The sequence below is a fragment of the Choloepus didactylus genome, chromosome 16, assembly GCF_015220235.1.
Source record: "Choloepus didactylus isolate mChoDid1 chromosome 16, mChoDid1.pri, whole genome shotgun sequence".
In the NCBI taxonomy this organism is placed as follows: domain Eukaryota; kingdom Metazoa; phylum Chordata; class Mammalia; order Pilosa; family Megalonychidae; genus Choloepus; species Choloepus didactylus.
The window spans coordinates 75,189,463-75,214,750 of NC_051322.1; the positions used below are offsets into that span (position 1 = coordinate 75,189,463).

The window sequence follows — 25,288 nt, forward strand, 5'->3', positions numbered from 1 at the left end:
CTATGTAATGTTCTCCTCTTCCTCTTATTTGTGTGGATCATAGATTTACACATCCTAACTTGCCACCACCCTTTCCCCTTCCATATTTGAGGGGTCATGACTTCTGTGTATGAGTGATAAATGAGGACCCCATATACTGGAGGCCACATGTAGAAATATATATTTATTGTTTCCCTATTAACAAACAGAAACTATTGGCACTTATAGATACTGGGGCTGAATGTCTGCTAGTTTAGGGAAAGCTAGCACAATTTAACAAAACTGTGCTGGCCATAGACAACTATGGGGGAAAGACAATCACAGCCAAACTACAGGATTGCCCCCACTCCCTGCAAATATATTGTGTATATTTCCCCTATACCCAGATATTGATAAGGATTGGTCTCTAAAATGGCATATTGCAAAATAGCATAACAGATTTCTGCCTCTTGCATAGTGAAAACAGTCTTAAAGGGATAAGTGAAATGGTCCAGTGTACTGCAACCTCAGAGGATTGTGGCTACTGAACAGTATAAGCTCCCAAGGGGACATCAAGAGATTATTGCAAACATTAAGGAAGTAGGAAGAATGGGAATATTAATACCAATGCATAGCCCATTTAATAGCCCTGTGTGGCCAGAACAGAGACCTGACAGATCCTAATGCCTGACAGTGAGTTACCACAAATTAAATAAAGTAGCACCACCTTTGAATGCAGTGGTTCCAAACACTGCCTCCTTACTACAAGAAATTAGCACCAATTTATGCCATATTGTTTTAGATTAAGCTAATGTTTTCTTCAGGATTCCCTTAGATAAAGGAAGTCAATGTTTCACCTTTACCTGGCAAGGATGACAAAGGCTTTCAATGTGCTCCCCAAAGGCTATTTACATAGCCTGATCATTTGTCACAGCCTAGTGGAAAAAGATTTGGCCAATTGGGAGAAACCCAAATTTTACATTTATTTCATTATATTGATGATATAATGTTAACTGGGGATTCTCACTCAGAAATAAAAAAGGTGTTAGAAATGTTAACATCCCATCTCAGGAGCAAGGGATGGGCAATCAACCATGCCCAAGCAATGAATGCCTTTGTAGGACTACTAGGATATTAGAGATCTTTCATTCCCCATTTAGATTAAATATTAAAACATATGCTAATTAGAAAAGATTGTAGTTTGGAAAGGAATGATCAGTAGTAGGCTGCTTTAGAAAAAGCAGGAAAGGTAATAGCACAGGCATAAACACTGAAGGGTGGATCCTGATTTAACTGTGAATTGGATGTGGTTAGCACTGACTCAGGTTTTGGGTCGGGTCTGTGGCAAATAAAACATTCCAAGCAAGTACTCCTGGGTTTCTGAACACAATTATGGAAAGGGACAGAACTAAGATACAGAGTTCTAGGAAAGCAACTGTGTGCTGCATATAATGCTCTACTACAACTGGAAGTCCTGACACAGAAATGTCCTGTCACCTTGAGGACTACCCTCCCTATAAAAGTGTGGATAATGGACATGGTCAATAATTGACACTCTGACAGGGCACAATGAAGTACCTTAAGAAAGAGGACAGCTTACTTGTTGTAAGGCACTGTTTCAGTACCAGTTCACTTAGTACTGAGAGGCATTAAATATTAGGACTAGAGTCATGTGTAGAAGATTCAACAGATAAACTGCAGCACCTGAAATAGCAGTTGAAATACTCACTACAGAGGGCACAGGAACAATTTCTGAGTCTGTGCTGTATACTGATGGAACTGCTAGCAGGCAGCCTCCCACATGGACATCCATAGTGTTAAAAACTAGTACTGACATTATACGGTGGGGGACTGATACTATTCAAAGCAGTCAATGGGATGAGTTAAGAGATGTATGGATGGTAATAGTGCATGAACCAGATGTCCTGACTATGTTTACCAAGGGCTGGCTGTTTACAAAGCTCTGTTGAACTGAATGTCAACCTAGAAACAAGAAAAAATATACTGTCCTAGGTTGCCCCTTATGGGGCAAGACATATGAGATGCCTCCCAGTGATGAAAGGAACCTGTCTACATTATCCCCACCCACACTTCTAACACATTATCCAGGAACATTGAGGCAGAAACCCTCAATAGAATCTGAAGCCAAGCTACTGAAATTAGAGAAGCAGCTGAGTATCTTCATTGAAAGAGTGGACACTGAGATATCAAACCTTATGGCATTTAGTCCAACAGTTGCAGCTACACATCATGCACCAGCAACATATAGATTTCACATGGGAATGCCTATCATGCTGTGATGACCATGACAATTATCCCACCAGATGGTAAAATATGACTGATCACAGGTTCCAGTGACCAGGTGGCAAGGGGACTACATTGGGCCTATTCTGCTCCCAGAAGGGGCAAGGTATGCATTTGCCATGGTAAATACTGCTAACAGAATTCTGTTAGCTTTTCTGGTGGGGAATTTTAATAAGTGAGCAGCCATATGCTTCCTAGAAAGAGTAAAGGACTTCAATGGGATACTTAAATAGACAGTGATCAGGGAAATCTCTCACTGGATAAATGACCCATGCATTGGCTATAGACCATGATATATTGTGGACTTTTATCTACCCTATAACCCCACAGACACAGGCTGTATAGAAGTATAAATGGCTTCCTGAAGGAACAGTTGAAAAATGAAAAGAAATCCCTACAGCAATGGAATAAAAGATTATTTAAAGCCCTAAACCATGTAAACTCTACACCAAGGATTGCAGCCCCAGCTCCAGTTGAAATGCTAATGGTGGGGCCATGCAATAGCTAAAGTCACAAATTAAATAGCCAGCCATTTTAAAGCCTAAAAGAGGAAATGATAATAACTTATTCTTGACTATTCCTCAGACCATACAAATGGGGGAGGAGGAGGTCCTTTGTCCTCAGTGCTGGACTATGCAGCTGCACTAGTTAGAAATCTTAAGCCTATGGGGAATAGGATTCACCCAAAACATTCTAATACAGCCAGAATTCATAAAATGTCTGTTAAAATTTTGATCACCAATCCAGGGCTTTTATTCCCACAGGAAAATTCTGTATAACTATGTGGACCCTTCTTACACCTAGAATAATGATTGATGTCATGATGGAGACTTACAGGTGGAGAATATCTGGTATCTAAAAGCTCTCCACAATGTCACTCTGAATGGTATCTTACTATCTACCAATTAAACTGTTGTATGTAAATTATTAAGTAAATAATATTCACACTATTTCTACCCATAAACGTCTCTCTTTTTCCTCTTGTACCCTAGCAAACACCTTTCTACAGGGAGCTTAAGTGGTGAATCATGTCAGCTACCAAACCCAATGTTGGGTTTGCATGTGCTTGTGATATTTGGTGCTACTGGCCTTCCCTGGACCATAGCTCATGATAAATGGACTATACAGAATGTCCTGTAGACATGGCAGCACTTGACACACTGATGAAACATGTGTGAACCTTCTTCTTTAAGACGGAAATCCAATTCTCTTATAATGAGAGGATCTTATATTTTATTTTTCTTTGTGATGGAACCAGTAAATAGGCCCCAGCCAATATTAGGGAATACCATACATGATGGAATGGGATGGCTGACAGCAGAAGCAGTAACTTTAGGCCTGTCTGCATGGAAAGTCTTCTTGGGAACTGAGATATGGGATAGTTACCCTTGGAAGTGTGTAATTTTACCATTAAGCTACAAAATTATAGCCTTTTCCAATGTCAAAGTGCCTACAAGAAATATGGAGCATATGCCTCTCAAATGGACCAGTACACAATATGGATGGCACTATTTAATGTGCAACTGAACAGGACACTGTATATGGGGCAGCTATATGTCACTGTCAAATTATATGATTCTTTACCGATCACAGCTAGCAATTGGGAAATGTTTAAATCTAGATATGAAGTGAAGCATACCCAATGGTGGTTTAATCCTATAGGTATAGAGCATGTAACACCTTTAGCTGATCATGCAGGTTATGCACTTCATGAATCCAAATTCACAATATCACACTTAAATGATGAGACAACACAGTTATGGAGATTGTCTTGAAATATACAATGGATTTAGACATTTTACTGTGCTACAAGTCAGAACCTGTCCCTTTCTAAACCTACAATGTTGTGTTTATATTCCTGATCACTCATAAAATATTTCACAAGCTTTAAATCATATGCAGAAGCAAGACAAAATATTGATCAATTATCTACTGACCACCTTTCAAATTTGATTAATTCTGTTACTAAGCCTTGGGGCATTTCTTTGTGGGATTATCTGCCCTATGTGATGGATTATTACTATTCTATTGTCTTTTATATTGTTGCTGTTGTATATGGATGAAATGCTGGTCCTATGGTCAATGTAACCTGTTACATGGTGATGGGCCGTGAAAGCCCAGATTCTGGGTCCCCTCCTAAACAGCATATAGCAGGCCTGCTTTAGCCAAGGATAAAAGTCAAGGAAGTAAATTCCCTGGTGTGTCAAGATGGTAGTCATGGCTATAAAATGGCACTGGTGGTATACTATCCTTATTCATTAATCTGAGTAAAACATGATGTCTTAGGCCCCTTTAATGATTCTACTAGAGACCAACATTCTCATACTTTATGGGTTGTCCTTGTTCTAAAATCATATATGTACTGCCCTAGTGCCCCCATCCCTTTTGTGGAATGCTATCCCTGCAGGGCAGCTGTTACAAGAGAATCTCTCCTGTTCATAAGTCCTAATACATATGCACTTCTGTGCCTGGTTTTCTGGTCTCACAGCAGAACCAGCCCATGCTGGAGATTACAGGCTTGAGGTGTAAAGAGAGGAAGAGAGGAACATGTGACATTGGCACATAATGAGGGGTTCAATACAAGAATAATTTTGATTTTATATTTTGTACTTTCATTAATTTATCTCTAGGGACTTTATGCACAGTCTAATTCACTGGCTCATCTTTGAAATTTAGATATAGCAGAATTACAAGTATTAGTAGGATTATCAGGAGTTAGGACTCAAGGGCATCAGGATATTCTTATTATAAGAGATGCAGGGCCATGGGAAGTAGGCAGCAGGTATGCTAGGATTCAAATTGAGCTTCATGATGGAAACTGACAGCCACAGGGAATGATAACTGCTCACCTGTCACCAGAGGAACTCCAGCAAATGGCTGCATTGACAAAGAATTTTCCCAGATGGGAAAGCAGAAGGGACAAGTGATCCCAAGTCCCAGGAACAATATTGCAAACCATTCCTCCACTGTAAGCTGTCATGGTGGCAGTAAGAAATGCTGTGGCTGAGAGAGGAAGAAGAGGTGGGATGTGTGCCCAGCTTTGCTCACAGCAGTTACAGAACTTTGGTGAGTGCAATCAATGGCTGCTGAGCAGACACCTCCCACTTGTAATGGAGTTGGAAAGGGTCATCAGATTTGTGGGGCAAAGACTCATTGCCAGCTGAGTACTGTGTGTCTGAGCTGACCAGTATCACTGGGAGATTTGTTGTCCCTGGGAAGTGAGGTCATCTGCAGAATCTGAGGAAATTCTGCACCAAGACAAGTGCTCACTGAGTAACTGCAACTTTTCAAAGTGGGTGTATGCTCTCTAAGAAAAACTTTCCTTGCCAAAGTCCCATTAGGTGTGGTAGTTCCCTGCTTGTCAGCAAACTGTTGTGACTCTGAAACTTCTGCTCACAGCCCCTGCTAGATGAAAATATATAGGTACTCACAAAATAAGATTAAACCTTGTTTACAGCAGTATGTTATAGTGGTGGACCAGCGATTAAAAATCCTAATCCTCAGAAGACATAGTCTCCTGCTATAGAAATAGTGAAAGGTAAATTTGACCCTAATTTTTCCATTATTAACAAATGGAAAATTCCCTTAGGGGACTATACTGCACAATTCTAGGGTTGAAATAAGTGAATTTGCTGTCAAAAAAGCTATCATCAAAAAAAGGCCAATTTTAATTGTTACAGACAGCATGTAATTAGCTAAAAGCTTTAATGAAGAATTGGATATTTGGATATTAGTGGGTATGTTAACAAGAAAAAAAACCCTGCAACATGTAAGTAAATGAAAAGTTATTGCTAATTGTAAGCAAAATAAGCCCAGTATTGAAGGGATACTTGAGCCAGGGCACCAGCAACAAGGTACTTCTATTCATACTATGGGTAATACTTTAGAGATGTCAGCTGTACAAAGCAATCATATGGTAGGAAAAGTTAAAGAATTACCCAGCCTGAAGGAGCAGGAACAAGTCTCAGATTCAAAGGGTCCTAAACCTAAAGTGTAGCATGTAAAATATATATATATATTTTTTTTCTGTAAAATTGTTATGTTATTATTGAGTGAGATGAAGGGAAAAGTATTATCCCTCCAGTAATGGAAACAGGGAAATTGGCCCAAAAGGTCTTCAATGCATTTGGTACAATTCATGGAGGATGGGAAGCCACCTTAATTAAACTAAAATATAAATACTGGTGGCTTAATATGATTAAAACACAGAGATCTGTTGTAGCCAATTGTGAGGAATGTCAAAGTAACTAATGCTCTCTTTCAAATTCCTACTCCTACAAAAATAATTATTCATTCTGGAAAACATTTTGAAAATTTTGCATGGATTATATCAATCCTTTACCTCATCTCATGGTTACAAACATGTTCTTGTTGTTTTTGTTGATGCTGGAATGTGATATTTGTTATTCCCAACCAGGGCCCCAAGTGCTAAAACAACTGTTAAATTCCTCAACTTTTCATCAGGTACTGCAATTCCAAGGGGTTGCATTCTGATTAAGAGTTAGCCTTCACTTCTACCATCTTGTGAGAATGGAACAAAAACAAGCATATGGTTGGAATTTAGTACCCATTACTACCCCCAAACTAGTGGAAAGGTGTAAAGAAAATGATTAAATAAAATGAGTCTTAAATATTGTATGGATGGCTTTGAAAGTGGTATCCGTTTATCCCTTTTTGTTCACCTTTCCATCAATAATATACCTTCCTCATGTATTCATCAAGCATCTCATAAATTAATGTTAATGTTGATTCAATGTTCCTTTTGCAAATGTAGATGATTTTAATTTGTCTAGATGAGAATAATTATCTTTACTGTAGCAACTCAGAGGGGAATTTATAACTGCTGCATCATCCATCTGTAATCCTGATTGGAAATCTTTTATTGGCCAAATCATCTAGAAGAGGGTACAGAAGTATTCTCATCTGTGTCCACATTGGAAAAAGCCTACTAAAATTCTTACAGTATTTGATGATCATACTGTTAAGATTTTGCACTCCCTTGGCCAATGATGAAAGGTTAGTATTGGTAATATGAAGCCGTCTATCATTATGGAAAAATATACACCAGTCCTCAAACTTCAGGATTGGGTGTGGGCAAATATGTGGAATTTTTTATGAGGAAAATCCCAATATTGATGTAGAGGATCCAATATGGGAACATGAAAAAATCTTGACACCCACTGCACAGGTGAGGTTTAGTCTTCCACTACTACATGAACACTTCGGTGGTTCCTGTTTGGACTAATAGTGATTGAAGTTATCCTAGGGTTTATTCTATCAGTAGTCTTTAGATTGCAAAGGAAAATGCTAGACATCCTCCAGGTCCAATAATCTCCTGGAGATTAACTATTGTCACACCCATGACTAATATTCCTGTCATTCTCCCATATCATCTGTCCCGGCCCGCAGGACAATCAACGGAGGCTCCAAATCCTGTGAGGGAGGAATGGTATGGGACAAGAGACGCGAAGAACGACAGCAAGACAGGTTTCTGATCAAGCTGCAAAACTTTATTGAAGAGGCAGAGCATATATACTCTAGGAGAAGGGGAAGTGGCTAGCAAGGGCTCGTGGCGGTCTAGGATTGGTGGCTGCTGTTGCTAGGGTGGATGGCAAATGTAGGGTTAGCATTTTTGGCGTGAACTAGCACTTTTGGCGCAAACTACTTCCGTAAAGAAGGCTGAGGGTAACTTAAGCTATTGTTGTATCAGCCCTGGCAGCCATGTTGCACATCTCCGGCATAGCTGAAGGTGGACTTCATGCATGCTACCTTAATCGCCCTCTACATCTCCTCCCTTTGTTTTTCAAAAGGATGGAGGAAGAATGCTGATCGAGCATTCTTTTGGCATTAACCTGCTGGGGGAAGTAGAGGCCTCATTCTCCAAGTTGTTTGTGGCTCTGTTTTTCTGGGGAGAGGAATTTTTGCAGAGCGAACCCCTATGCAAATGAGGCATACTTCTCAAGGAGCTCGAAAATGGCCTTTAATTGTTTTGACCCTCCTTTGCAGTGCTTTGCCTCACACCCAGCGGTACCAATCATAGCATAAGCTAGAAGCATACTTTCGAGTTATATGCTGCTCCCGTAGGAGGGGGCTTTCTTACCTGAAAGGGTGGGTAGCAGGCAGATTTTCTGGATTCACACCTTGGTCAGCGAGGTGAAGCCGGTGATAATGCACTTGAATAGGCTTGCCTAGGGCAGAATCAACTTGGTCCTTAACTAGCTGTATTATTCTTTTTATGGTCCAAGGTGCAAAAGATATTATAAGGAGTATGGTTATAAAGGGGCCTAATATAGGGAGGAGGTAAGGGAGAATTCTGTTGAGCCCCCAGGAGGTACCTCCTTGGGTTTCTTGCTCACGTTTGCGGTTTTCAATTCCCTCCCTAAGTTTGGTCATGGAATCCTTAATTATGCCAGAATGGTCAGTGTAAAAGCAACATTCCTCTCTTAGCGCAGCATAAAGCCCTCCTTGCTTAAGGAAAAGCAGATCTAAGCCTCTCCTGTTTTGGAGAACAACCTCCGATAGGGACGTAAGGGATTTTTCAAGATGGGTGATGGAGGTTTCAATACGGGCTAAATCTTCGTCTATAGCAGCTCTTAGGTGGGAGAGGCCTTGGTTGTGGAGGATAATAGAGGCGGCTCCGGTGCTTAGGCCAGCAACACCTGTAAGTTGGGCCTTTTTTGGTTGCCGGCTGCATGTAGGTTGGGCGTGTTCTGGGCAGGCACAGCAAAGTTGGCGACGTGCTGGAAGAGAAAAAAGGAGAGAAATTTTTTCTCAGGGAGGGGTTTGTTCCCTGGAAAGGTTATTGTTAAAGGGAAGGAGGGATTTGGGGGCTTGTTTTGACAGTGGAGGATTAATATGTCTAATTAGTCTTTCTGGAAGCCAGCAAGGACCCTCTTTTTCTTGGTCATATATGCAAGCAGAACCTCGTCCCCAGATGATAACGGGGTCAGGTCCATTCCATTTTGATGTTGAGGGGTTGCGCCACATAACGGTGGCTTGCTGCGTTTGTGTTTTGGGATGCCAGTGTCTATCAGCTGCAGATTGTTCTTCATTGTCCAGAGTTAGGAAGTTAAGAACAAAAAGAGCATGATGTAAAAGGTCTCGGGGACATTGTTTCATGAGATTGAGAGTGCTTTCGGCTAAGCGGCACAGAGCATTTTTTAAGGTGCGATGTGCTCGCTCTACTATTCCCTGTCCTTGGGGATTATAAGGTATTCCCGTAATGTGCTTAATTTGCAATTGCTGACAGAATGTTTGAAAGTTTTTTCCAGTATACCCAGGTCCATTATCTGTTTCAATGGTTTTAGGCTGGCCTAAAATGGTGAAGCAATGTAGCAAATGAGAGATGACATGCTTTGAAGCTTCCCCTGGTTGCAAACTAGCTAGCATGAATCCACTGTACGTATCAATACAGACATGTATATATTTAAGTTGTCCAAAACTAGTGAGATGGGTGACAGCCATTTGCCAGATTTCGTTTGGGATGAGCCCTTTTGGGTTGACTCCCATATGGGGGACTGGCAGGTGAGTTACGCAGTTTTTGCAGGCTTTAACAACTTCTCTTGCCTGCTCCCTTGTAATGTTAAATTTCAGGCGGAGAGTGTTTGCATTTAAATGGTGTTGGGCATGGGCTTGAGAGGCCAGTGTTAGAGAATCACAAAAATTGGAACATATTAGCTGGGTGGCAGCGTCTGCTAGTGCGTTACCTTCCGCTAGAGGGCCTGGCAGGTTCTGACGGGCACGGAGGTGTCCTATGAAGAAAGGGAGCTGTCGTTTGAGAATTAATTTTTGTAGCTTTGAGAATAAGGGGACTGCATTGGTGGACGGTTTGATAAATGGAGTTGTTTCTAATAGCAGTATGGACTGAGCTATATATGCACTATCAGTGTATAAATTAAAAGGTTGGTTTTGAAGGTGGGAAAAAACCTGTAAGACTGCATAGAGCTTGACAAGTTGAGCTGAAGTATAGGGAGAGTGCATGGAAAATGCTTGACCCTGGATGACGTATGCTGCGGTCCCATTTGCTGAACCATCAGTAAAGACTAAGGTAGCAGAGTCTATGGGTTTTGCTTTAGTGATTTTTGGGAAGATGAACTGATGGATTTTAGCAAACTGGATTAATGGGTCATTTGGGTAATGATTATCAATATCGCCTAGGAATGAAGAGCATGCAATAGCCCATTCATCGTTGGTTTGGAAAAGCCAATGGATTTGATCTTGGGTGTATGGGACAATAAGGGAATCGGGATCTTTTCCAAACAGTTGGTAGCTAGTTTGCCGGCCTTTAATTATGAGGGCAGCTATAAGAGCAATGTATGGCGAGAGCGCTTTTGTTGGAGTAGCTGGGAGATGAACCCAGAGTAGTGGGTGGCCTCGCCCGTTTGGTTGTTTTAAATTGGATTGCCAGAATACGCCTGTAGGCATGTGGGTTGTAGCAAGAATTATAAAAATTAAGGGTTGGTGGTAATTTATTTGATAGCAAGTTTGATTTTGGATAGCTTGGTTTACGATGGTAAGTGCCTGCATTGCCTCTGGAGTTACGCTTCGGGGAGAGGAGGGGTTTGCGTCTCCTTTTAAGATATTATTGAGTGGTAGAAGAGCTTCAGTGGGTAGCTTTAGGTAGGGGCGAAGCCATTGAATGTCCCCTAAAAGTTTTTGGAAGTCATTTAACGTTAGTAGATGGGAGGTTCGCAGTTGAATGCGGGGTGTTAAAACTTGCTGGTGCCAAAGCTCGAACCCTAGATAAGAAAAGGGGTCTGAGGTTTGTACCTTGTCAGGGGCTATTTGAAGACCTTTTGCTGTTAAATTTTTAAGAAGGTCTTGAAAGCAAAAATGTAATTTATCTACATCCTCACCTGCTAATAGGACATCATCCATGTAATGAAGAATGTAGATTTGTGGCCATAGCTGTCTGATAGGGTTAATGGCCTCAGCGACAAATTTTTGGCACAAGGTTGGACTATTGGCCATGCCCTGTGGTAAGACTTTCCATTGAAACCGGGGCATACGGCCCTGAAAATTGATTTGAGGGATGCTAAAGGCAAAATATTGCCTGTCTTCTGGGTGAAGAGGTATGGAGAAAAAACAATCCTTTAAATCTATAACTATTTTGTAAAAGTTGATAGGGATAGCAACTGGTGAAGGGAGACCGGGTTGCAGCACCCCCATGGGTACCATGGCTTTATTTATGGCACGCAAGTCTTGTAGCAGTCTCCATTTACCTGATTTTTTTCTTATAACAAAAATAGGAGTGTTCCAAGGAGACTGAGTAGGTTCAATATGTCCGGCATTAAGTTGTTCCTGTACTAACTTTATAGCCGCTAAGGTTTTTTCCTGAGTTAGGGGCCATTGATCAACCCATACTGGTTCTATGGATTTCCACAAAAATTTTTCAGCATGGGGTACAGGGATGTCAATGGCCATTAGGGTACATTTTGTAGGTGCCCAAGTCCTGTTCTAGCTGTATTAGGTGTTATAGAGATGGGCAGTTTTATCCCTTGATTAGTTTTGCCTAGGCCTTTGCCAGGGAGAAAATTCATTTTGAGCATTTGAGCAGTAACTGTATTACTAGGGCTGTGCATAAAAACTTTCATTTGATTTAGAATATCTCTACCTCAGAGATTAACGGGGAGATGGGGGATAATATATGGTATAACGGTGCCAGTGTTTCCTTCCTCATCCTCCCATTTCAGGGCTTGTGAACTTTGTAGAGGATTTGTGGCTTCGCCTATTCCTTGTAAGTGGGTGGCAGCGGCCGTGAGAGGCCAGGATTTAGGCCAGTGATTTGAGGATATAATTGTGGTGTCAGCCCCTGTGTCTAAAATTCCTTCAAACGGTTTACCATTTAACTTTAATCATAAGATGGGCCGATTATAGGATATTGGTTGTGCCCAAAAAATATCAGAGGATCCAGGGGCCTCTGTAGGGCACTGGAGTTTTTTGAAGTTTGTGTTGATATGCTGAATGGGGAGTATTATAAGTTGGGCTATTCGAGTGCCAGAAGGAATAGAGATAATATTGTTTGAGGTGGCTGCAATTATTTTTATTTCGCTTTTAAAGTCATTATCTAGTACACCCAGGATGATTTGGACTCTGCGCAGGGTGACACTAGCTCTCCCTAGAATAAGACCAAAGGTATTTGGGGGTAAGGGTCCATAGACTCCTGTTGATATGAGGAGAGGACTGGTTTCTGGGTTTAATATTGATTTGGAGGTGGTACAGAGGTCCATCCCTGCGCTTCCTGCTGTTGCTCTCCATAAGTCTACAACACGGCAGCATGGTTTATGGTGGGGAGAGCTGGTATTGTGACTGAGGATGGTCGAACGAACTGTACTGCCCCTGGGTTCATTCTGATTGGGGCCTGGGGCCGGCCCCATTGGAAGTTTCCCTGGGGCTTAGGCTTAAGGGGTTGGCCATTTATGTCTGCTCGAGAATGGCATTCAGACGCCCAATGGAACCCCTTTTTACAGCGGGGAGAAATAGAGGGTGGCAATGGGGGTTTATTAGTAATGGGTAAAGAGGAACTGGTTTGTGGCACGGGGCAATTTTTTGAAAAATGGCCAGGTTGTTTACAGTTATAGCACGTTGGAGGCTTTGCTTGTGCCATAAAATTTTTATGCTGCACTGCAAAATTTTGAAGGGCAGCACCAATGGCTATTCCAACAGTTTGAGTGGGCCCAATGCCAGAACAGAGCTTTATGTAATTATTAAGATTGGTATTACGAAAGGGGCGGATTGCTGCTTGGCAGGCAGCATTAGCATTTTCATAGGCCAGGTGTTTAATGAAATCACTTTCGTTTTCACTGGCCCCAAATAGGCGCTCAGCCATGTTTTGCAGGCAGCTAAGGAATTCGCTATACGGTTCATCGGGCCCCTGTCTTAATTTAGCAAGAGAGGCAGTGGCGGCACCCTTTTGCGGAAGTTTTTTCCATGCTCTGAGCGCGGCCCTTTGTATTTGCGCTAGGAGACCTGGGGGGAATTGAGCCTGCTTATTATTCTGATGGTAGGGGCTTTGACCTAAAAATTTGTTTAATGTCCAGGTTTTAGAGGTGGCTTTATGGGCATTACGGGTGGCATACTTTTTACAATGCTCTTCATAATCAGATTTCCACAACATGAAATCACTGCCGGACAGGGCAGCTCTGGCTAATTGGGACCAATCGTTAGGAGTGAGTTCTTTTTCACTGAGACTCTCTAATAGGGTAAGCGTGAAGGGGGCGGTAGCGCCATAATCACTCACTGCCTTTTTTAATTTTTCTAAATATTTTAAACTGAGTTTTTTATATTTAACTGTTGAGGTAGTGCTAGCTTCTTCTTGCTCTTCTTCGTTAGAACTAGGGGGATTTGATTGTTCATTTTCCTCGCTTTCACTACTAGAATTGCCATTTTGGGAGCTGGCGGCACCATTTTGGGTTTGACTACGTGTAACTGGAAAGGCGTAGGTGTGGTGAGCGCAATGGGGACGTGATGAGGGGGCGTTTTCTGGAAGCACAAGGGCTGCAACGCTTTGAGTTGCCGACCGGAGGTTGGCGAGCAAATTGGCGGCTCGCAGCCGCTCTTGATTAAAAGTTTCTCTAAAGTTATCAGCATGTAGCTGGAGGTTTTCTGTGGCCTCTTCCAAAGCACGAAACTGAGGTAAGGATGTGACTGGATAAAAATGAGAATACGATTTGGGAAAATCGGGTGTGTAAGGGGGTGGCCGAAATGGAGGAAGGGAGTTGTTCTCCAAAGAAGGAGAGATTTTAGCCTCCGGTGCCTCCAAAGAGGGAGAAATTTCAGCCTCTGGTTCAATTTTGTGCTGATCGGGCAATAGACTAGCTTGACTGGTTGGGGTATTTGGCCTATCCCTGTTGGGGTTTTTGTTTAGGGGGTTTTCAGGTATGTTAATAATTACTGAGCTGCATGCTGAAGCAGGACGAGCATGCTCTCTTAAAGCTTCCTCTCCTTTTTTGCAGAGGTTTTGAATGTCTGGAGCTAAAGAATGGACTCTTAGGATTTCATTAATTAGATTCCAATAAGAAAAGGCAGTAACCGGGACCTTTTCAGGACCAAAGGTCCGGGAATAATCTTTTAAACAGTCGCTGACTCTTAGCCAGCATTGGTGGTCTATAGTACCTTCTTGAGGGAACCAAGGGCAGGTTTTTAACAAAAAATCAAAAAAGCGCGTGAGATCTTTTTTCTTAACTCTAGTTCCTCGTGCCTTGAGCGATTGTTTGACCTGACTAATATATAATTCATGTTGGGAGATTGCTTGTCCCATGTTGGGGATGGGGGCTTACCTTTTGTTGCTTTCTTTTCTTCTCTCCGTTTCTTCCTTTTGCTGGCACTGATCGACTGGTGAACGGATCTGTCTTGCAAGCGCACTTCCTCGCAGCGATCCCGGGTGCAGTGAGTGTGAGGTACCTCTCTCCTTGAGTGCGGCGTTCCATCTCTCACAGAACTCAGGGCCCCACATTGGGCGCCAGTTTGTCCCGGCCGGCGGGAAGTTCAACGGAGGCTCCGAGTCCTGTGAGGGAGGAATGGTATGGGACAAGAGATGCAAAGAATGACAGCAAGACAGGTTTCTGATCAAGCTGCAAAACTTTATTGAAGAGGCAGAGCATATATACTCTAGGAGAAGGGGAAGTGGCTAGCAAGGGCTCGTGGCGGTCTAGGATTGGTGGCTGCTGTTGCTAGGGCAGATGGCAGATGTAGGGTTAGCATTTTTGGGGCGAACTAGCACTTTTGGCGCGAACTACTTCCGTAAAGAAGGCTGAGGGTAACTTAAGCTATTGTTGTATCAGCCTTGGCGGCCATGTTGCACATCTCCGGCATAGCTGAAGGTGGACTTCATGCATGCTACCTTAATTGCCCTCTATAATCATCAAGAACAATGACACATCCATCCTGCACCCAGGAATGTTACTTTAGAAATTCATGGTCTTCAACATGGTAGGTTTTGGGAATCATACCCTAAGTCTATCGATCAAAAGAAGCAAGTTTGGGGTATTTCAGAAATCCTCTTGGTAGACACCTCTAGTTGGGCACAAAATAACCAGATATACCAACCAGGGACAAAAAGACTTACTCAGTTAACTGATGATGGATTTACCAAATTGCAAGAAATTGTCTGGCCTTTACTTTACCTCTAGATCAGCCATACATTCAGGAACAATATCAACAGAAAATATATTTTCAAGAATTTGGCAATTGTTATTTAGTAGATGATGGCTCAGAAAGAACTTGGCCATCTTCTGAAATTATCTGAGATGATTACCTCTTACCTCCATCTAGTGACATGTCTAATACCACCAGACTTAATGCCTGGATATATTACTTTCAATCACAGGGAATGATACCAAAAAATTGAACTATTGCTGGTGAAAATTATGCATCTATTCATACATATAATGATACTAAAAATTTAGATACAGGTATTAGTAATCTCTTCTAATTTTTAGTTTTTATATAAGTAAAGGATGTGATATGCTGCTGTTACAAAATTCATAGCTTAATTAGTAGAAATACTTTCAGTAAACTTTGCAAACATTCAAGTTTAAGTTTGAATCACTGATAATGCTGTGAATACCCTCCTTTGTTTTCAAATCACACTTGGTTCACTATCTGTAGTTAATTATCTGTGGTTCAAGCATAAAAATAGAATAGGATATAATTGAAGTTATCCTAGATCAAGGGCTCTATAAATACACTGTAACTTAGACTGGTTGGGTTTTCTGATCTCATATCCAACTGCATCTGGAAGGGACAGAAGTCCCTAGGGTTGGTAATGGGTCAATTTATTTTTAAATTGTAAACTTGTTCCCTTAACCTTATGTGCTCTTTAGTAAATATGTGTTGTTTGAATAGTTGCCCTGGGTGCTCTTTATTGTAAACTACTGTCTGTCCCTATACTCTTATTTGAGTGGAAGTTTGCTTAAATGAAGCCCAAACCAACTGAATCACAACCTGATAAGGCTGAAGACTTCTTTAATGAAGATCAGAAGTTTGAGGTGTAAAGAGATGGATCCATGACACCAAGGCACCTACTCTAGATATTGCTGAATTTTACATCATCCATGTGAGCATTGAACACTCTGGGAAGTACAGTGTCCATTACTACCCTGGAACAGACTGCTTTGACAAACAAAGCCCAGAAACTCCCTGAGACTGGTGGTAATAGATAAGAGGGACAAATTCTCTATTTTCATTTTGATGAATCAATCCTCAGGAGAGTCTTAGAAACAACCCTACATCATTAGGGACAATGACATCTCTTAGCTCAATAGCTCAAAAGAGGCACACTGAGCTCTTTTTAGGTGGGTGTAAGAGAGTAGAAGCCCCTTTCAACAACTCCCTTCCTAAAATCACTCACTTATTTTCTGTTGTGGTTATTTGTAAATCAGAGATGGGTCATGGTCCATGTCATCTAAATCCTTGTAATTTTCTCAACTCCCACAACCCGTCCAGATATGAATCAGACTTGGTATCTCAATTTGAGGCAACTCCAGTGTGTACAACTCAATACTCCAGCTTTGGAAGGCACTAAATACAGAGAAAGTTTTGGGTGAGCTTAATGTTAAGAAAAAGAATGGAAGAGAGAAGAAAGAAGTGGAAGAGGGAATTATGAGGACAATGTTTATGTTTCTACCCCCCAGGCTCAGAATCCAGAGAAGGCCTGATCATCAGCTTGGTCTGCCTTGTTACTGTCATTTTCCTCTTCATTATTTTGGTCTTGTTACCAACACACTCAATGCAGTGACTTTGGAGAACAAAACTTAAGAGCTAGCATTCAGGAGGAGGACTCATATTGGGGCTGATTGACTGTCATATTTACTTTTGAAGGAGCACCTCATGGATGGATTGCTGAAAGGCATAGAGATGTAGTTCCATGCCCCATCTACTGTATTTCTATTTTGGATGTTCATGATGTGCCTAACCATGCACATGGTGGGAGATGGATCCCAAAGCTTAAATGGCAATTCAGACACACCAGAGGGCCTCCTAGGCTCATCCATTCTCTAGTCAACTTACAGATTCCCAAGACTCTTTCTGTGTCCATGTCACAGAATCAGTAGCTTTGACAGAGTTCTGAATATTTAATGTGTAAGTGAGATGAGTGGGAAAATTTTGAACATCCAGGATGTGCTGAGGAGATGGAAATTCAGTCCCTGTGGAAGGGGATACTGACAAAGCACATCTTTTCCTCTCTGGCCTTCTGATGCAGTCATGGGAAACCAGAAAGTTTGGGCTACATACGTGAGTTCTAAGACCTTTTCCACCATGCCTCCCCACCCTGAGGATGTTCTAAATTCTTTAGTGCAAATGCTTTTTCTCCAAGATCCAGTGTCTGCATTCATTAATTTATGGCCATATCTTTCTTCTAACTTACTCCCCCATTAAAAATATACAGATCTCCTAAGATGTTGGTGAAAAGGACAGGTAATTCAACACCCTGATCCCCCAGGGAGGGAAGAGGGTAAGGCAGTAGCAGCAGCTTCTAATCAAAAGGTGCTCATTTCATCTTGGGAGTTTTCTCTGACCAAATTAAGAGATAGTAGTAACCAATATCAACAAAAACTAGATGGCCATTATTGAACTAGTTGTTAAAGTTATGGGATAGTGGGGCAGACAGCAACTTGCTTATGGACATGAAATGATAAGCAAACTGGTCACAATCTCCATTCACCCTTCCCTGTGGCAGCTTTTGCACTTCCTGGGAGACCCATTCACTTTTTAATTGGCCGGTAAATCAATGCAAAATAGTATGGTCACTTGAAGGGGATTTACCAAATAAACTGTGGAATAAGTTACCTAAGTCACAAAGGTTTAAACTAGGCACTAAAACCTTTGAAGAAACAGCTGCTCAAACAGGATATGTGCTAAGAGTCCTCCATCCCACTGGTAAAGAAATCTGATGGCTCTTGGAGAATGACTAGTGATTATAGAGAGATAAATAAGGTAACTCCTCATTTGTTTGCAGCTGTGCCAAATATCACTGCTTTGCTCCAAGATATTAGCAGGAAGTCAGGCCTGTTTCATTTTGTATTAGATTTCACTAATGCCTTCTTTAGCATTCCTCTGGATTCTTTCAATAAGCCCAGCCACAATGGGGTTGTAGGGAGGTGGAATGTTATCTTGTTGTAAAATATGAGTACTCAAGCCAATTTAACTTTGTGTTAAATCTTGCTAATATATTATATAGAATATTTGTAGATTTTTCCAGTCATCCTGTGTTAGCCTTCATGTGGGGAAAACAACAATGAACATTCACTGTGATTCCACAAGGATACCTCCAAATGCAAAAACTTCCAGAAGAGCCTGACTACTCTATCAATTTCTTGGGTATTGTCTGGTTGGGTAAAATTAAGGCTATTCCTTCAGTTGTTATTAAAATACAAAGTTGTCCTGCTTTGCTTACTACTGAACAGTTAATAGCTTTTCTTCATTTATCAAGTTATTAAAAACTGTTTACACTCTATTTAGTATGAGTTTTAAAGCCTTTATATACTCTAATTAGAAAAGAAAAAACATGGGAATGGGATTTTCCATGGCAGGCTATGTTTTAAAAATGTTAAGTGAACAATTGTGCACGTGCAGGCTTTAAGGAGGGTGGACCCCAATATACCCTGTGGACTGAATGTGTCTAGTACCAATACTGACTTTTGGTGGGATTTGTGACAAAGGCCACAGGCTAAATGTGTGTGTATTATTTTCTGGTCCCAATGGTGGAAGGGCACAGATCTCAGATATATCCCTTTAAAAGAGTAATTGTGCACAAGTTATAATGCTCTGTTACAAGTTAAAAGTCTAACTCAAAGGTGCCCAGTGACCTGACAGAAGACCATACCCATACAGGTAAGCAAATATGGGACACTATAAATGAGACCCATTTGGGGAGTGCTCAGGTGAGCATGCTGACAATATGGAAAGTCTTCCTTCTACAATGTGGCAGTTATAAAAAACAGCTCTTTAAGTGCAGAGGTGCATGAAATTTTAGGACTGGTCTCCTGTGTGGAAAAGCAGCATGCCCTGCTTCCTGTCAGTACTCCTGAGGTGGCACTTCCCATGCCCATCCTTGATGGACAAGGAAATACCTGATGCTGCATGGATTGGCACATGGACAACCTGCTACCTGGATGACCGTAACAGCCCAGCCCCATACTGAAACCATCTGGTGGGAAGACATCTGAACCCCTGCCACAAATTTAAGGTAACTATTTTTCATGTCTGTCCACACCAATTCATTACCAGGTAACAGAAGCAGATGCCCTAGTGAAATCCCATAGCCTAACACCAACACTGAATAAAGAGGCTGAATGGCTGTACCAGAAAATTGGACACCAAGGACACCAGATCCCTGTCACCTGGTGGCAAGTAGACTATATTGGCCCCTTCCTCTGTCAAAAGGGACAAAATATGCCTTCACCACCATGGGTACAGCTACAGGACTGCTTCTGGCCTTCCAGTGGGCAAGGCCAACCAACAAGCTACTATACATAGCTTAGAAAAATTAAGTGCATTTTCCAGGGACCCCACACATGTGGTCAGTAATAGGGGGACTTCCTTCATGGGGAAATTAACCTAGACCTGATCTACAGAACATGATGTCCTTTGGACTTTTCATTTGCCCTATAATCCCACAGCAGCTGGGTTAATTGAAAGGATGAATGGCTTTTCAAAGAACCACTTAATGGATGATAGAAACAATGGACTTAAGGAATGTATCAGCATTAGCTCCAGACCCAAAGCAGCCAGCTCCCATTCCTATGGAAATGGTAACCAGGGGGCTGCAGGGCCCACAAAGGCCTTATGAATTCAGATAAAGGGGCCAGCTGCCTTCAAGCCAAAATGGGGCAATGATAGTTACTTACACTTGCCTGTTCCACAAACACTAGAAATTGGGGAAGATAAGGTCAATTAGCTCTGTTCTGGACCATGCAGCCATGCCATTGAAAATCCTAAGCCCATGGTTATTAGAATTAAAGAGGATGCCAAGAGTTATGTGTATTTCCCATCTGGGATTTCCCATTCCCTAGGAACTGTATGCATAACTATTCAAACTCTCATTATACCCCAAACTAACTATAGATCTAAAGGGCTCCCTGCAGGGGGAGAAAATATGGTATTTAAAACCCCCTCACCTGGAACTCTTCTATCTACTAATGATGACTCTGTTTATATATTGTTAAACCACTTAGCCACCCAATTTAATACTTGCATGTCTTGTCAATTCTTGTTTAAAACATATGTATTACCATTTGAATAATGCATTAACTAAGATGTTTTGAGTATTTAGCATTATTCTAACAAGTTTGATTTTAATGGTAATAATAAGTTGTGAAATGATTTCTAAGAACAGTTTCCAGAATTTTTTTCATGACTTGAATGTAGAGGGTATGAGGGATCTTTTCATTGAAAGTAAAAGAAATTAGTTTTGTCCTAAATGAGTGGTTGTTTCAGAATGAAAAATGGATGTGAAAAATACTTGAATGAATATAGAAATATGCAGAAGGTTGGTGGAAAGGGAAATTTATTTCTGTGTTCAAAGATAGAAAATGGTAAAAACTAGATATAGAATAAAGCAGACTGCATTTTATCATTTAGCTATTTTAGCCCCAGGTGATACCATGCTCTAATTAATATTCAGTGTTACATTTATGTGTCTGGTAATTCATAAATTGTAACCCAAATACTTGATCATATGCAAAATCACGTACAAAATAGTGATCACCTGTCTAATGATCCTCTTGTCTAAATGATGAAACTCATTAACTTGGCCATAACACAACTTGCTAACAGGTTTATTATCTCTCTGTACCAGTATATTAATACTATGTTGTTTATTGTTTTGTTGTTGTGAATTATGGATGTAAGGTCTGTCCTTTGGTCAATGAAAACTATTGCGTGATTGTGGCACCCCCTTGCCTGAGCAAAACAGGCCTGCAGAACTTGTCATCACACAGCAGTCTGCAAGATCTAAGCAGCTGTTTAACCTATCATCTTTGTAAGGCAGTAAAGTGAGAAGGGTAAATTAACTTAAAATACAACTTTAAAATGTGAAATGGGAAGTAACTAGAAGGTGAGGAACACTTGGTCTCACAAAAAAGCAACATGTAAATTTACCCCAGACATGAAAAAATATTCTATGTTCCCAGTAATCATTGTTATTTACATGAATCTTAAATCATGTTTAGTGTCTTCAGTACCTCCAGTTACATGAACACCATTCAGCAATGGGCTTGCTCAGCAGCTGAGATTTGCTACCTCTCAAAATGCTGGATATGCATCCAATTTCCTGAGAGAACAGAGAATGGACTTGCATAAATGGTGAAACCTGCCAACCAGATGAAATGGAATGGAAAAGACTCATGAAACTTATACTTACTCTGGAGAGAGTCAAAATATAATGAAACATGAAAATTGTTTTTATACATGACCATAAAATAATAATAACAATCCTAGTGCATTTTATGCACATTGTATTATTTAGGGTTCTCTAGGGAAACAGAATCAATGAGAGGTGTCTCTGACTACCAGATTTGTAAAAGTGCCTCACACAACTGTGGGTATGCATGAGTCCAAATTCTGTAGGGCAGTCAGCAAACTGTCAACTCCAAGGAAGATGTCCAATGAACCCCTCAGGAAACTAACTGGTAACTTCAATGAACTCAGGAAATGCTTCACTGGGCAGCTGAAGAAGAAGTGAAGGTCCTCTAACTGTCTTGCTTATAAGTCTTCAACTGATTAATTGGATTAAATCCAGCCAATTGCATTCTCTCATTGTGGAAGACAAGCCCTTGCCCTTTGGTGAGTCATCAGTCACAGCTGCAGTCAATTGACTGATGATTTAATAATTCAGCCTTTTGGTTTATTAACCAGCCACAAACATCCTCACACCAATTATTAGGCCAGTGTTTGCTTGACCAGACATCTGGGTACTATCACCTGGTGAAGCTGACATATGAAAATAACCATCACACACATATTACATGAATTAACATTATTATCTGAAAAAAAACTACCCAAAGTTCATGATAGTATTACAGAATAAAATGGCCTTATATATAATTGTGACAGCACAGGGAGGGGTTTGCACTCTTACTCAAACCCAATGTTGTGTATATGTTCCAGATTATTCAAAAATATTACTGTAGCTTTAAACCATATGGGACAACATATATAAGCTATACAAAAATTAGGAAGTAATCCAATAAATTCATGGTTTAATGGACTAACATGTAATTGGAAAATTGGAATCATGGGATTTATTTCTACTATATTAATTGTTTTTGTAAACATTTTAATTGTTGTAATTTGTCATTGTTGTTCATGTCTTATACCTATACTTTAACTCTGTAAACCTACTGTGATCTCTTACATGTGGTGATGACAAATGAAAGCCTGTCACCACTGCCTTATGCTTCATATTCTGTTTGACCCAGGGGTCATATATGTAATGTATAGATCAAACCAATGTGAATCATAAGCAGATAGCTGCCCTGCACATCAGCAAGTTCCAGCCAGTCTACAAGAGAATGAGCACCAAAGATACATATAACACAGGAAGTCACTAAAGCCTAACAGAATTTACCTGGGAGTTCTGATAATAGTAAAGAGATCACCTGTGTCTCTGCCAAGGGCTAGGCTCCCCCACTGCAGACATGCAAGTGAAACTAAAATAAGGGAGTCTTTGTGATCATCCTAAGGAATTAGACCTTCCTTGAGATGTGCAGTAAAGTACTTCTACTCATGGACAAATTGCCATAAACACTGGCCCAAGTCCCAGGAAAAGTTGGAGGTCTCACCCAGGAGAGGATGCTCTGCCTCAGATGGTGTGCACATGAATACTCTGACTGGCTAAAGACCTGGGTCCTCCCCAGCCAGGAGCATCAGATGTGGGGTTTCCCTGGTTTGGTGAGTTTTCTTTTCCTTTCCTTTGTCTGCTGGACAGACAACTTTAATTTCCACTATTGTATCATGAATGTTAAATGTTTGTAATCCTGCTTTGCTTAGTTTTCCTTTTCCTTTCCTTTGTCTGCTGGACAGACTGTTTTGACTACTGGGCAGTTTGCTTTACTTTTTTTTTGTTTAGATATTGGTGTGGTTTTTATTCAATTTTACATCCTGATTAATTAAAACAGCAGTAAGAATTATGCTTTACAAATATTGAATTATTAATACATTGTTGTGACGTGGCTTTACATTGATTATATGTAGAAAAAGAAATAACATTAGAATTAAGGCAATAACAACATGTGCAAATTGAGCACGCTACCCTGACAGTCTTTAGTAAGAAGCTTTTTTGATTAGGTGATGTCTGATATTGCTGCATGCAGATGAGTCACTTCTTTGAAGAATAAGCTATGAACAGCTCCATATATATATTTTTTTAAATCCACTCTACTGGCCGACAATGGCCAAGAGAAATCTATAGTAATCTTCACTGGTATCACTTGCAATCATTGTGCCCAGGGTCTTCTAAAGCATCTGAGGGAATATCTGTTTTATTTGTACAAGATTAGTACAAATAAAACAGTGACCACAATCCTGACCAGGGTGGTCATCTGTGCCAGTGCCTCTCATAGACTAGTCCAGTCTCTCAGCAAAGAAGGCAGGGCAGTTCAAGGCACACTGCAAGATGGCATTTAAACCACTTTCAACCTATATTGAAAACTCTCAGCTAACACTGCTGCACAAATCTCAATTAGCCATCCTGGAATAAGCCTCCATAGTAATTCTCAGCTGAGGAAAGATTCTTTTGGCAAGAATCACATTAAAGGAAGTTGCATCCATCCCAAGCCTGCCCTCACCTGCTTGATAGAGATGCAGAGCATTTTCATGAGCCATTTGAAGATTCACATTCTGGTTCTCTTCATGGTTTCCCTGGCACATGGATACAAGTAAATGCTGAAAATGCCCTGATGTATCTGACTTATTGTCCTTTTCAAGGTCTTATCCAAATTCTGATTGATAACACCTGACAATTTCTCAGATTCCCTCATTTGTTCTTGAACACAAAATTTCATTCAAGACACATTCCTGAGTTTCTGCTCCCTTCATTGCATTCCATAATCTCCAGACATCATAATATATAGATGTCATAAATGGAAGGATCAGTTCTTCCATATTTCCACTTAACTCTGATTTGAGATCTTTGACTAAATCCTGGCCATACATGGTCTTAAAAGCTGCTTTAATTTTTTGCCTTTGATCATTGAAACAGTTGGCCACAACATCTATAATTGCCTGATTATCTGTCCCAAAACACTTCATTGCTTTTCAGAGACTTTCTGCATCTTTCAAGGCATCAAAGTTAGCAGCTGGTTGGATTGTCCCTTGAGTGCCTTGAATCATTGCAGCAGGTTGATTAGAGTAGTGAACCTGTCCTCCAGGATACTGAGAAGGCATCTGCCTCCAGGAAAACCACCTGGTATGGGGACCTGTGCTGGGCCACTGTCATAGGACTGTGAGAGTGGCTATGGGTAGCCAGAAAATCCTGCTCCAACTGTTGGGGCTCCAAATCAACCCCTGGCCTTGAGGAACTCCAGGATAGGGTGGAGAAACTCCTAGATCTGGAGCACCAGGATAGATTCCCAGGGATGGATAACCTCCAGGGGCATAGTAGCTTCCAGCTCCTAGATAGTTGTTAGTTGGTGCTAGTGGATAGGCACCTCCTCCCATGGAAGGAAAGCTAAAGATAACTCCTGACCTGCAGAAGGATATCCAGGGAAATGTAGGTAGCCAGTGAGGGTATATCCTGAGTATGACATTCTGGAACAATCAAACATGACCCCTGTAATTTTTATAAGGGTAATGCCTTTGAAGAAATACATAGAAATAGGGTTTTATAGAAAATATAACTTTCTTCAACAGAGTCTAGCAGACATTCAAATGTGGATATAGGTGGTATAAGTGAAACTTAAAAATGCTTCTTTACTTCATTTCACCATTTGTACCAGTGGAGGTAGTGTAGCATAGTAAAGGTTCAAATGTCATTCTCCTCATACCATGTAATTTTTGTCATTTCTGAGTACTACCAGTAGTATTA

General features: G+C 40.9%; 1 pseudogene; it reads right to left on the reverse strand.

Moving 5' to 3' along the window:
- Window positions 1-23,640: 23,640 nt before the first annotated feature.
- On the reverse strand, window positions 23,641-25,010 carry LOC119511734 (annotated as a pseudogene).
- Between the last annotated feature and the right edge of the window lie 278 nt (window positions 25,011-25,288).